We start from the raw sequence: 13,341 nt of genomic DNA on the forward strand, positions 1-13,341 counted from the left end.
ACCATTTTGAGAGAGGCACAGAAAAGAGTAGCCGTTATGGCTCAACTTCGAACTTGATATAAGTTTGTACAAAATGTTACGATGACCAAATAGATTCGAGAGTTATTGTGCGCTCCAGCCAGACAGTCGGACGGACCAACAGGGCTAAATTGATTGCAAATAAATACAGCGGCTGCAAAGTCCATCGTGTTCATACAACATGTGCTAGCTCATCGGTAATCTCTTTCCCGTCAATATCACAGTGGTCCGGTGTCCAACATAAAGTGTTTTTTTTCTGTAACCTTTCCAGCAGATATCTTTAACATGTTAAGAACTTAGGATTTGATAAAGCAGGATTTGAATTCCCTCTGTCGACAAACTCCACTACTACCCACCTCTCAAAAACATTAAAATCTGGCTTTGTAAAAGTGGTCTTCCATGGGTTCAGTCACTACTAGTTGGAATCCAGATCTTAGCCGCTTTGCGAATCGCAGTTGCTGAAGCGGCTATTTTTCAGCAACCACCAATTTTCAGTTGCAGTGAATTTTCGAAGAACCAAGAAGTAAAATAGAAAGGAAAATATACATTTTCTTTACAATTGTTGATTCTTTGCATCATTAATTAATTAAGTAAAAAGCCAATGTGAAGCGAAACTTTCACCTCCGGACAGATCGAATGTATTTAAGGTCTCTTCAGAATTTTGTGGCCCTTTTTGGACATTTGAACTTGCCGGCAAAAATGTGGATTAGGAATTAACTGCACTAAGGCACAAATGTTGAACTTTTGTAGGGCAGGTACCCTTAGGGAGGACCGATATGGGCCATTTTAGAAGTTAAACTAAATTTTGATAAAATAGGAGTTTGGACCAAATTGGTTGCCCCATTCAAGTGATATCGTCCTAGCATTTTAGTGACATTTTTTAAATATTGGGGAGAAGTAGCGAAAGTTTTGGACCGGTATTGCTCATGAAACTAAGTTGGGATATAATATGACGAAGACAAAATTTTGGACCAAATCGGTTGAACAGTTCGAGAGTTATCGTGCTCTCCGACCGCCACATATGGTGACATAGGGGTTTTTTTACACCTGTTTTCCCAAGAAATATGAACTTGTCCCTGAAAAAACCGTTTACCGCCGTAATGGAGGTAGCGAATGTAAATCGCTTCAACAAAAACCAAAGTGATTCGAGAGAAGAACTTAAAGTGAACTTATCCGAAAATTTGTGTGAGAGGTACCAGAAGGAGTAGACAATATAGTTCATATTCGAACCTTAGTGGACCGATATAGCCCATCTTTGAATTTAAACTATGTTTTGATAAAATATTACGATGGCCAAATTTTGGACCGAATCGACAGATTCGTTCGAGAGTTCTCTTGCGCTCCAACCACTACACGCAGAGAAAAAATATTTTTCGCTTTTGTTGGAACAAAAATATATGTTTTGGTTCCAAAAATGTATTTGTTTTGTTCAAACATTGTAATCCAAATCCAAAAATACCATCTTTTGTTCCAAACATAGAAAACAAAAACAACTTTCGAATTTCCGCAATATTGTTAAAGTCGTTAACAATACCGATTGTAGGAACTATCATAATCTAATTTTGTTTACAAAAAGTATTGTCAATACAGAAAACCAGCCCAGAAATTTTTGATTTGAGTGCATATACTTCTCATATACACTTTTCGCATAACTTGGATATAAATGTCGCGTATAATATTGCAATCATTGATGAACACAATACATGGTTTGCTGCATTGGCTGACAACAAAGACAAACAAAAAGCCACAAGAACCCACCACAACATAAGGAATAATTAAACACCATAACGAACATGAAAAGGAAAGAAGAATGAAACAAAACAGAAACAAATAAAAACAAGAGTCTCACAAGTAAATACGCACAAAAACAAAGGTAAAGGCAGCATGTCATACAAACACACCACAACTCACCAAAATTGTTTTTTCAACACGGCATCGAATAGCGAGACAAGAGAAACAAATTTTCGAAGAAAAGAGAGAAATATTGTTCAGTTGACACAAACTATTTTTGGATTTACAATACTACAGGAGGAATCCAACAATATGTTAACAATACATATTTTGCTCTTGGAATATTGTTGGATCAAACATATTTTTTTCTCTGCGTGTACACACGGTGTCATAGGGCTTTTTAGTAACTTTCAGGCCATTTTCTCAGGAAGTATGGACTTGCCCCTGAGGAAACTTGTACCGTCGTATGGGGGATGTGAATACAAGTTGTTGCAACACAAATCAAAGCGATTCGAAACCAGGTCCGAAACTGAACTTATCCGAAATTTTGTGTGGTAGGTACCCGAAGAAGTGGGCCGATTGAGTCCATATTAGAACCTCATCTAAGTCCGGTAGAAATTTCACGATGTGCAAAGTATGGACCAAATCGGTTACTCCCTTCAATAGTTATCATGCCCACAAATTTTCCGAACATTTTGTAAATTTTGAGGGGGAGGTACCGGAAGGAGTGAACCGATATAGCTCATCTTCGAACTTAAACCAAGTTTGGACAAAATATTACTAAAGCCAAAATTTGATCCGAATCGGTTCATCCTTTCGAGAGTTATCGTGTGACGGACGGACTTTGATAAATCAACTCCAAATTGTCTGAAACACATTCCGTACAAACATACTTGGGGTCTAAAACCATTATTTCGATGAGGCACATTTTGCCCTATGAAAGTGTATATACCCTTTCTAGTCTAAAGGCTGAGGGTATAATTAGCCGCGTAAGTGCATTATGAGGCGAACCGGTTAAAATAACCACACTATGTGTTAGATTTCATGAAAATTGCCATACATAATATAATTTTGGCAGCTGGTAACGCCACTTAACGATAATTGCTACCGATAATCAACCCCTTAAACTAAAATATTAGCTGTTAAGTTTCTTTTGACTCTGACTGTACATTCGAAGCAAAATAGTAGGTATGTACGATAACTCAAAAGTTTGTACAAATTGTACAAACTTTTACGAAATGCTGTTCGATAAGAAACTTGTCCAGTAAAATAGAAATGAGAAGTATTTGCAAGTAGTTGCAAGAACTTGCAAATGCTTTTTACTTGCGAAGTTATCAAACAGCCCTAGTGTAATTTTGTTTACTTAATTCGTTTGAATTTGAAAACAAACTTTTTATCCACAATAACGGCCCTCAATGTAACAAAAACCCTCATCGTTGATGATAAATTGTTTTTCCCAAATTATTCATGATGTCCACGCGAGAGAAATGTTTCCGTAATAAATTATATATAAAAAAAAAATAATTAAAAAAGTAAAAAAAAAATCTCCTTCGAGCCGGATTTGAACCAGCGACCTATGGATGTCTATACACAGCATATTTAGTTTCTACAGTCCACCGCTCTACCAACTGAGCTATCGAAGGTATACGAAGTGAGTGGCGGCATAACAAAACACAAAAGAAAAAAAAACTACTGTGTCTATAAATAGCAACAACTGAAGACCACAGATAGACGACGCTTATCACTGAGAAAAAAAAAAAAACATATTGGCTTTGCAATCGTTCGTTTCTTTTAATTCAAAATCATTTTCATTTTTATGTTGACGACAATATTATGTACAAACATAAATATTTCAATATGAATGAGGTGAAGTGGTGGTAAATGAACATAATAATGAATGAACTTGATTTATTCAAAATCAAAGACGAGCATATTCAACGAATAAAAGTGAAAGGTATTTTTGTGTTGTTGAGATAGGCCACTAAACCAAAGCAGATGACGACCAGACACACTACACTGGTGGCACAGTTTTATTGCTTGTGGTTCACACATAGCAGCGCCTAGCAACCGCAAGAAACTTGTGAAGAATATCAAGTGGTTTGTTGTGGAGAGATATCATTATTATGCGTGCACTTTTTACTGAAAACTGTTACGATTTCCAATGTCTTAGATAATCCAGTTACTTTTCAAACTTATGTTAGGAACTTCATGTTTGGTTTAATGAGTAAGTACATTTATTATGTCGTATACAGTACGTTTCTGTGTATCACCTTCGATAGCTCAGTTGGTAGAGCGGTGGACTGTAGAAATAGAATTTGTTCGTAGATATCCATAGGTCGCTGGTTCAAATCCGGCTCGAAGGATTCATTTTTTAAGGCGAACAATTTTAAAATCTAAATTCTGAAAAGTTGGTCCCCATATTATTACAAAGCCCCACAAGACGCCTCATTCATTGACCGTGATTTGTGAATCTGCACCTTGCCAGCGAAAATACAGTAAAACAATTACGAAAAATCGTTTGTATAAACACGTTCTACAATTACACGGATAAGCTTAGCTAATAATGACCATAGGTACATTCAATATTTTCAAGAGAATCAAATTTTGATTATTCTCCATTTGCTACACAAGCGTTTACAATTCCAATTTTAAATGTTCTCAAGCAATGTTAGTTTGCTGGGTTGTCTTGTGTAATGAAAAAATTTGTGTATTGAAAATTTTCATTTCATAAACAACCCAGTTGTTCGGGTAACTAGGGTATAACACGAAATTTTGATGGCTACTGGTAAACACAACTAGTTACCACCCAATCTACTCGCAATGCTATAGACTGGTGAATTGAACATGGGGATGACATAGGAGGGGGTCTATTGTCCTTTACTGCATTACCAGTAACCACCAAATGCGATAGTCGTGTTGAAAGCAATTGTCTCTCCAATCCATTACCAGTAAGCAGTCAGGTAGTCGTGTTAAAAGCAATTGTCTCTCCAATCCATTACCAGTAAGCAGTCAATTCGATAGTCTTGGGAAACCCAATTGTCCCTTCATTGCATTACCAGTCAATTCGTTAGTTAAAAATGATCCAAAATGACTAGTAAATTGAAATCAGATAAATGGGTAAATGCATATACTATGCATTGTCCACACTTTATTTTATTACATGGAGTGCAAAAATTTTAAAAATGACAATATAATCTTGTATTCATATGGATATGATAGGTTCAACTTGATCCTTGATACTGGAACTTGTGTGTGACTACACGGTACAGCGAATTATGTTTTTTGGTCAGTGGAATGTTTTCCTCGTGTGTCCTTCAGATCATTCAAAGGTTCCTGAAATAAAATGTATAAACGTTTAATGAAATGACGCTATAATGAATTGTGTCAAAATAGATATCGTCTGCTCCGTCGGAAAAGGTCGTAAGTCCCTCTCAATAAATTGTTCAGGTTGAAGAAAAAACATGCCAGCGCTTTCTGTATTAAAGATTTTATTATGGTGGTAAAGGCAGTATTCTTCGATTATTTATTCCGCTTCAATACCTGTACTTTGTTTGACAATATTCCGTCGCGTTTGGGAAATAAGTGAATGTCTTTGGACTTACGACCTTTTCCTTGTACAGTTTGGTATTTTTGTAGGGACTTACGACCTTTTCCTACAATTTACGGACGTTTTTAAAATAAAATATTTATACTTTACAAAACAATGTGGAAAGGGTATTATAAGTTTGCTTTGCCCAATATTCGTGTAACATCGCGAAGTATTCGTCGTAGACCCCCTCCCCTTGCCATTTTTTTCATATATTGACGAGATAAAGCGATCTAGCTATGTGTGCCCGTCCATCCATTTACAATTGTAATAAAACTCCAGGCCTCAATTTTGGACCGATCGTCACGAAATTTTGTGGAGTGGTCGGGTTCTGACCTGAAGTGACCCCATTAGATGTTGGTTATGATCGGCAAGTGTGAAATGGACCAAACCCACAATTTTTACCCGACTTTGTAGCTGTCCTGTAGATCGCAGTAATATTCCGATCGTAGCGAAATTTTATGAATGATTTGAGTTTAAGACAAGGAATAAGCTTGCAATTTAACATGGTGATGAGATAATTATTAGCGGGTTTAATGGACCAATACTTCTGGGTGAAATTTTATATATAAAAGACAATGTTTGTATGTTCCGCATATACTCAAAAACGACTGAACCTATTTTTTTTTAAATTTCAGAGAATATACAAGGAACAACCGAGGTGAAATAGGCTTTCTATTTTTTTGAATTTCGGAGTGGGCGGGGGCAGGCCCTATTTTTTAAAAAACTCTGTTTTTGCAAAATTTGTGAAAGTATCGGTCAGAAAATTAATGTGGGAAGCAACGGTTGTTGAATCTCCGACCCTAAGTACTTATTCCATGTAATTTTCAGATTATTCACGGGGATGTACCTTGGTGGAAGTAGGCTATATATTTTGTTGAATTTCGGAGGAGCGGGTTACACCTGTGCCCTATTTTTTTAAATGCGCTATTTATATAAAACTTTCGAATGATTCCACTTCTCCAATCCCTGGTACATATTTTAGCAATAATACCCGACCACTCCCACTTTTTTAAATATGCTACAAATCAATGAAAATACCAGATGTTATGCATAACGAAGCTTTGGTCTTATTGGAAAGCAAGTGTTTAGATTAGAAGGCAACATATCGATAGCCACATTGTTTTACCAAAATTGCTGAAATTTGGTATTTAGTCTACTTCATAAACTAAAGAAAACTAATTGAAGTAAAATACAATACAACTCATGGTGGCGGGTATAACAAGTTCGGCCTTGCCGAATTTAACAATGTTCTTACTTGTTCTTGATAGTCACTAGCATATCACAATTAATTTGCGATGCAAAAAATATAATTGACATAAGAAAAGGTATCATAAACTGTTTCAAGGTCCAGCAACGTGGACCGGTTCGGCTAATATTTAATATAAGACATGACACGTTGTACTTACGACCTTGTATTTTTGCTTACGACCTTTTCATTCAATTCAATTTATTGATTAATTTCGTTAATGTACGTGGTTTCTTAGCTACATTGTAATCCCAAATAGAGTCCTTTTTTTGTCTTCCCAAGTATTTCTGCCCCAACTCACTGCATCTTTTGTTTTTGTCTGCAAACCATGTAGAATCTTCAGCATGTAATGTCTTCCTGCGTTTAGGAAGTTTATCATCAGAGCTTTCAGAATCACCGTGAAAACCATAGGGAACTAGACCCATGACACCATCGTCTAATTCCATTCCAAATTCATACTGCTCTATGTTAGCAAGAACCATGATGTCTTCTTAGTTTAATAACATTTCACTCAATTATTATTTTAGAATCATTTAATAATATAAACATTGCACTTACCCGTCCGTTAGAAGGTATTACTTTATTGAATTCAGAATACAAACTAATACCGTTATGTGAATAAATGTCCCTAGAGAAACCACAAATTGCTAGTTGACAAAGTGAAGTTAGATATACGACAGTAAAAACAGTAAATATTTTGATTTTTTTTACAAATTTTTCAATATATGAGGTATTTGAACACATACAGCATCCCAATTTGTATCAATGAAAGAGCCAGAAGTCCATCTTTCATAATCAGTTCGCTTATAGGGGAAAATAGATTTCAAATGTAAATTTTCGTTGCAATATAGAAATTATCACATTTTTGTTCAAAAGTTTGGTCCACAGGCTCCGCCAAATATCATCCGATTATCATCCAAAGGTGTAGGCTAGTTCTTTACAATGTACCCCAACCATGGATTACGTTAAACATAATATCTGAACTACACTAGCTGTAGTATTTTTTTAAAGTATAAATTTTCCTGTGGAATTACGACCTTTTCGTACTCAAAGTTGTACGTTTTGTGGACTTACGACCTTTTCCGACAAGGGCAGAACATATAGAAAAACGCGACATACAACCATTTTCTTGGTATAATACGACGTGTTTTGACTTGTACTATCATTCTGTAACAAAAACGCGGTTTCCAAAAAAGTGGACTTACGTCCTTTTCCGACGGAGCAGACGATATTTTCTTAAATTATTCATTCTTTCTACAATTTTGCTCATAACACGTTCTTAAAATTTTTCCACAACGTACGCATCAAATACGTTTTTTAATTATGAATAAACAACATATGACAGAATTTTTTTTTCTATTTTGTTAACAAAATAATGTTGAAAAGAGATTACAATAGAGAAGCATTGTCGATTACACTATCCATCGGTAGTCTCTAAATAGTCAATATATTACACGCCGCATTACCTGCAACTAGTGAATTGACATGAAAAGTAGAGTTGTATAGTTCATGAACGAACTAGTTCAATTGAACGATTCATTGAATAGAGCGTATGAACTAGATTAGTCGATATAGTTCATTATAGTTCAATAGTTCACTAACCTATATTCAGTCGGCTACCGTACGATCAACGAACGAACGATTCACAATCTAGTTCAACATGTCGTTCACATATGCATAAAGTTACGCCGTCGTCAGTGTTAAGAGATGCCTTCTAATGTGATAAGTTTGTTTACGTTTTGGATCACGGTACAATGAATAGCTATTCGAAAGTGAAGATTTCTTCAGAAACACAACAAATTCCACATATTCCCATACTGAATGTGCCTTGTTCTGGATAGAAAAAAATAAACACACACGCACAAAGCTTTTTCGCGTTGACAGTTTCTACACACACACACAACATACGATTTTTGCTATTGTTTGTTTCTATTTGGTGTATGTATGCGTTTGATTGAACGATTATGATCCGAATGATTGAACTGGATAGTGAACTATGAACTAGATTACTGAACTAGTCCAGTTAAAAGAGCTGAACTATTGAACTAGATCTTTCAAATAAACTAGATTGTACAACTCTAATGAAAAGCAGGGAAGTAGAGCTGGCAAACCATCGATATTCCCAACATTAGATATTTTCGATATAATATTTTAAAATATCGATTGCTATCCATATTATCGTTAAGTTGTCAAAACCATTAATTTGCAGATGAAAATGGCGGAAATGTCAATGCTTTTCTTGACATTTTACACAAGTATTTCACAGAAATGTAAAGGAGAATAAACAATTGCTTTTATTTTATAAAAATACAGTATAGTCTCGATAATCCGGACACCACATGTTTCGGCGGTGTCCAGATTACCGAGTATCAACAAAAACATATAATTTTGTACATTAAAAAGGGACTTTTACAACTGACATATAAGGTAAACGAATTCATATTAAGCAAATATCACGGGTTGCGACCATTTTATGTCCGGCAGCAGCATTCCCTGGCTACCAAATTTACTTCTTATATTACTTCAGAGTAATTTAAGTGGTATTTGGTGAGTATTTTTGTCATCTAAAACTTCTCTACAACTGGTGTATATTTATTCATATATATTTTTTTAAGAATATAAACTTCGTAGCGAAATCAATATATGTACATTATTGATTTCGCTTGTCCATGGGAGGACGTGAGCCTATTATGACTATTGATAGAAGTTTAGAACTCAAACCCACTCATCTCATTATGGTGAATTTTTAGCCATAACATCAACAAACCACCTCATCTCATCCAAGAAACCAAAAAGAGATATTGTTTTATATAAGTCTGATAGCTTAGGAATAAGACAAAATTGAATTTGAATCTATTGGTTGCATAATTACGAGAATTCTATACAACAATCCTTAGTTACCAATGATTTAGAATATCAAAGAAAGAAAATAAAAGGGGCAATAGTTTTTTTTTTTTTTAATTTATTGAAATTCCTATACAAGGTCTCTCTAGTCGTTTCCTCTTTTAGCTAAAAATCCCAATAAAAACTAAGCTATTAATCTCAACGCTTTAAAGGATTTAAACATTTCTTGGTCAACTGTCTTTGGAATACAAGGGTCTTTCTCACTAAACGGAGGGAAAATGAACTAATTCCTTTAGAGGAAAGGAACACGCAACATCGATTTTTCAGGGAAATAGGCTACCCAACACTAGGTTTTAAATATTATTGCTTATCGTAGCCAGTCATCTATGGTCATACGAAGGAATATCATTTGACAGATTCAAATAGTTAATTCCTTATTGACTATATAACTGAGTTAAGAGTGGCTATGTAGAAAGTCAACATTTGGACCAACAACTTTGAAAAACTTATGCTTTCTTATTTATACACCATTTGCTATTGTTAAGAACGAAAACGTCAATGAAATAAATAAGAATCTAACGTTCTATATAAGAAAAAATATTGATGTCCGGATTATCGAGGTAAGAAAAATATGTGATGTCCGGATTACCGAGTCTACAATGTAAATAATTCTGGTGTCCGGTTTACCGCGTTGTCCGGATTAACGAGTGTCCGGATTATCGAGACTATACTGTATTAAAAAAATGAAAAATGTGCACGTGTAACTACGGACTTACTTTCTCACACACACAAAACCGAAAAGCAGCGAAATTTCTATTTATTTCAATGAATTTTAGGTTGCGGATTTTTGTTCCGATAATATCAATAGGCAAAACTATCTGTCGATATTTAATTTTTAAAAAATAATCGATTTTATCGATAGTACCATCGATTTTGTGCCAGGTCTACAGGGAAGCCCATTTCCAGAGACAAAAGCAAGCTATAGGATATTTGCTCTGTTCCAGAACCAGCAAGAAGCTACTATTTTTTACTACGATAACATTTTTTCCTTTATGTTATTGGAAAAAATAGTAAAAATTAGTAGATTCTTGCAGTTCTGGAACAAACCAATTTTGTGTAGCATTTTTGGGTGTAAAGTAACTAGGATCAATAAGTAACTAGTTACATAACTATGTCAAAATAGACCATTGATATTTATTGAACAACTGGGAAGACTTCTCATTTTTAATTACTGGTAGACCTGCTCGATAACTTCGCAAGTAAAAAGTATTTGCAAGTTCTTGCAACCACTTCTCTATTTCTCTTTCACGGAACAATTTTGTTATCGAACAGCATTTTGTAAAAGTTTGAACAATGGGACCCCATTTGAGCACTATAGCACTAATATCGATTATTTTTAAATAAATTCAATATCGATAGATAGTTTTGTCTATCGATATTATCGGATTTAAAACCGCTAACCTAAAATTCATTGAGATAAATATAAATTTCGCCGCTTTTCGGGTTCGTGGATGTAAGAAAATAAAGCCCTAAACATATCCAACGTTTGAGTAAAGTTGGACGTTATTTCTGATAAAAGAATAAAATAACAAGGGCAACATAGTTCGACTTCCTCTTTATTCTTTTATCCGAAATAACACCCAACTTTACTCATATGTTGGATGAGTTTAGATTTAAGTTCGTATTCGCACGTACAAATTTGCCAGAAAAATAAAATGTATTTTTGTATATTTTTATTAAATAAAAGCAATTGTTTTTCTCCTTTATATTTATTTTTGTGAACTACTTGTGCAAAACGTAAAAAAAGCATAGACATTTCGCAATTTTCATTTCCAAATTAATGGTGATGACAAGTAAACGATAATATCGATATCAATCGATTTTTTGAAATGAAATATCGAAAATATCTAATGTTGGGAATATCGTTAGTTTGCCAGCTCTAGTACATCCATCATCCTAAACTGACAGTCAAAGTACTTTTTGGGCAATTTTCTGGCAAAATATTTTGGGTTTGCTTGACAGTTTGACATTTATCGATATTTCCGAAAAATCGACAGTCACAACTGATCGTGTGTACCCCGCTTTGGTCAGTGTGCAATGTGCTTAAGGACTACAAATCGTTATTTAAGGTCTAAGATCGTTATTTACCCTCGCAAAGTAAAAAATACTTTTAAGTTCACGCAAGTACATACAACTACTTCTCATTTCTCGTTTTCTGGACAAGTTTGTTATCGAACAGAATTTTGTGAAAGTTTGGGTTATCGAACAGACCTTTACTTTTGGTCGTTGGAGAAAATCAGATTTTTGTGACAAATGTTCTGTTTTCCAACGATTTTTCATAGGTTATTGGCAACAATAGGTCTGTTCGATAACTTCGCAAGTATAAAGTATTTGCAAGTACTTGCAACTACTTCTCACTTCTCTTTTAGTATACAAGTTTGTTATCGAACAGCATTTTGTAAAAGTTTGTACAAATTTGAGTTATCAAATAATCGGTTGCTTGCCAGTGTGGCCGTTCATTTTTGTCAGTCATCAGGCAACCATAAAATATTTTGTGGTTGCTGGACAGTTTGACATTTATCGATATTTCCGAAAAATCGACAGTCAAAACTGATCGTGTGTACCCCGCTTAATATGTATTTATAAAAAACCCCTAATCGATCTCGAAGCCAATTTTAGTCGACGTTGAGTTGACGAAAAAAATAATCGAATTCCATTTGAAATTGAAGGCAAAAATCGAAGAATTCTTAAGTACAGTACACATTGTCAGTTTTGAATGACGATTTTTTGCAATTATCGATAACTGTCCAACCGTCCAGCAACCACAAAATAGTTTGTGGTTGCATGATGAATGACAAAAATGAACGGCCACACTAGCAAGCAACAACAAAGCTGTCAGTCAAAACTGACAATGTGTACCCAGCTTTAAGTCGACTTTATAAAAAAAACTCTAAATTAGATCTCAAAGACGATTTTAGTCTACTCATGGTATAAGTAAAGAGGTAGATCTAGATGAAAACAAATTATAGAACCCTGGTTTTTCCTGAATTCCTAAAACGTCAAAATTACTAAACACAGAACCAACAAGTGGGTTTGTTTACAATACATTTTTTGAGTATTTTATAAAAAACGCGAAAAATGAATGAAGTGTCAAAGTTTCTCCACATAATCGAATTGTGGACATGATGAAATGATTGTTTTAATGCAAAGCTGAAGAATTTCTTCAATGCATGTGTTCTAAAAACAATTTTAAAAATCATTGAATTCGATTGATTTTAAAATTGTTTGACATATTTTTCAAACAGCACAAACACATGCACAGATTGTGTATATAATTTTGAAGTGTTAGGAACACTCGAAAGAAAAAATTTAAATTGGCAGATAGCTTTAGCTAACCTTTTTAATTAAACCGTGAGTCTACTTTCAATTGGCGGAAAATCGAAATTCGATTTTAACTGATTTATCAAAATCGAAAAGTCGATTTTATAATTGAGGGCAAAAATCGAATAATCTTATAGTCGACTATTTCATTCGATTAAATCTTGAATCTCTTTTATCGATCAAAATTTGGTCATAACATACCTTCGATAGCTCAGTTGGTAGAGCGGTGGACTGTAGGTATAGAATTGAGTAACAGGCATCCATAGGTCGCTGGTTCAAATCCGGCTCGAAGGATACTTTTTTGTTCTCATATCGAAATCGTGAACAAATAGAGGCTTTTTTCTTCAAATTGTTGCATATTTTCAAAACTAAATATGAAAGTTCCCTAATCCAACCATGTATCGCCTTCGATAGCTCAGTTGGTAGAGCGGTGGACTGTAGATACTGAATGGCATAATAGACATCCATAGGTCGCTGGTTCAAATCCGGCTCGAAGGAGTTTGCTTTTTTATATCAGATTCACATTTTTAAG

At 34.6% G+C, this 13,341-nt stretch overlaps 4 non-coding genes across 4 annotated transcripts; 3 read left to right on the forward strand and 1 right to left on the reverse strand.

The window, feature by feature from the left end:
• Nucleotides 1-3,295: 3,295 nt before the first annotated feature.
• TRNAY-GUA (transfer RNA tyrosine (anticodon GUA)) lies at nucleotides 3,296-3,392 on the reverse strand. The gene is made up of 2 exons: nucleotides 3,356-3,392; nucleotides 3,296-3,331 (listed from the first exon to the last, which is right to left on the reverse strand). It is a non-coding gene; the product is annotated as a tRNA-Tyr (tRNA).
• Nucleotides 3,393-4,018: 626 nt separating this feature from the next.
• Nucleotides 4,019-4,112, forward strand: TRNAY-GUA (transfer RNA tyrosine (anticodon GUA)). The gene is made up of 2 exons: nucleotides 4,019-4,055; nucleotides 4,077-4,112. It is a non-coding gene; the product is annotated as a tRNA-Tyr (tRNA).
• Nucleotides 4,113-13,009: 8,897 nt separating this feature from the next.
• Nucleotides 13,010-13,103, forward strand: TRNAY-GUA (transfer RNA tyrosine (anticodon GUA)). The gene is made up of 2 exons: nucleotides 13,010-13,046; nucleotides 13,068-13,103. It is a non-coding gene; the product is annotated as a tRNA-Tyr (tRNA).
• Nucleotides 13,104-13,213: 110 nt separating this feature from the next.
• Nucleotides 13,214-13,307, forward strand: TRNAY-GUA (transfer RNA tyrosine (anticodon GUA)). Its single transcript has 2 exons — nucleotides 13,214-13,250; nucleotides 13,272-13,307. It is a non-coding gene; the product is annotated as a tRNA-Tyr (tRNA).
• Nucleotides 13,308-13,341: the final 34 nt, after the last annotated feature.

Source organism: Musca autumnalis, unplaced genomic scaffold (assembly GCF_047663935.1).
Source record: "Musca autumnalis isolate F117 unplaced genomic scaffold, ASM4766393v1 scaffold_3, whole genome shotgun sequence".
NCBI classification, from domain to species: Eukaryota; Metazoa; Arthropoda; class Insecta; order Diptera; family Muscidae; genus Musca; species Musca autumnalis.